Below are 219 nucleotides of genomic sequence, written 5' to 3'. Positions count from 1 at the left end.
CGTCGATATTCATAAGAAATGAGCTCCACTTTGCAGTGGCGTTGTCAAGTGTTGACAATGGAAATAAAAGTGGAAGGTAAATCGTGTAAGTTAAGTTGTGTCAGATATGCTCTGCAAACGGCCTTCAGTAGTAGCCTTAAGGACATCCAGACGATGGCATATTCGAGGAAATCACAAAACTTTTTTGAACTCAGACATATCACAAGTTTCTTTCATAGC

The sequence above is a fragment of the Amblyomma americanum genome, chromosome 1 (genome assembly GCF_052857255.1).
Source record: "Amblyomma americanum isolate KBUSLIRL-KWMA chromosome 1, ASM5285725v1, whole genome shotgun sequence".
NCBI classification, from domain to species: domain Eukaryota; kingdom Metazoa; phylum Arthropoda; class Arachnida; order Ixodida; family Ixodidae; genus Amblyomma; species Amblyomma americanum.
The sequence above is the reverse complement of the archived record's forward strand: the minus strand, read 5'-3'. Positions refer to the sequence as shown.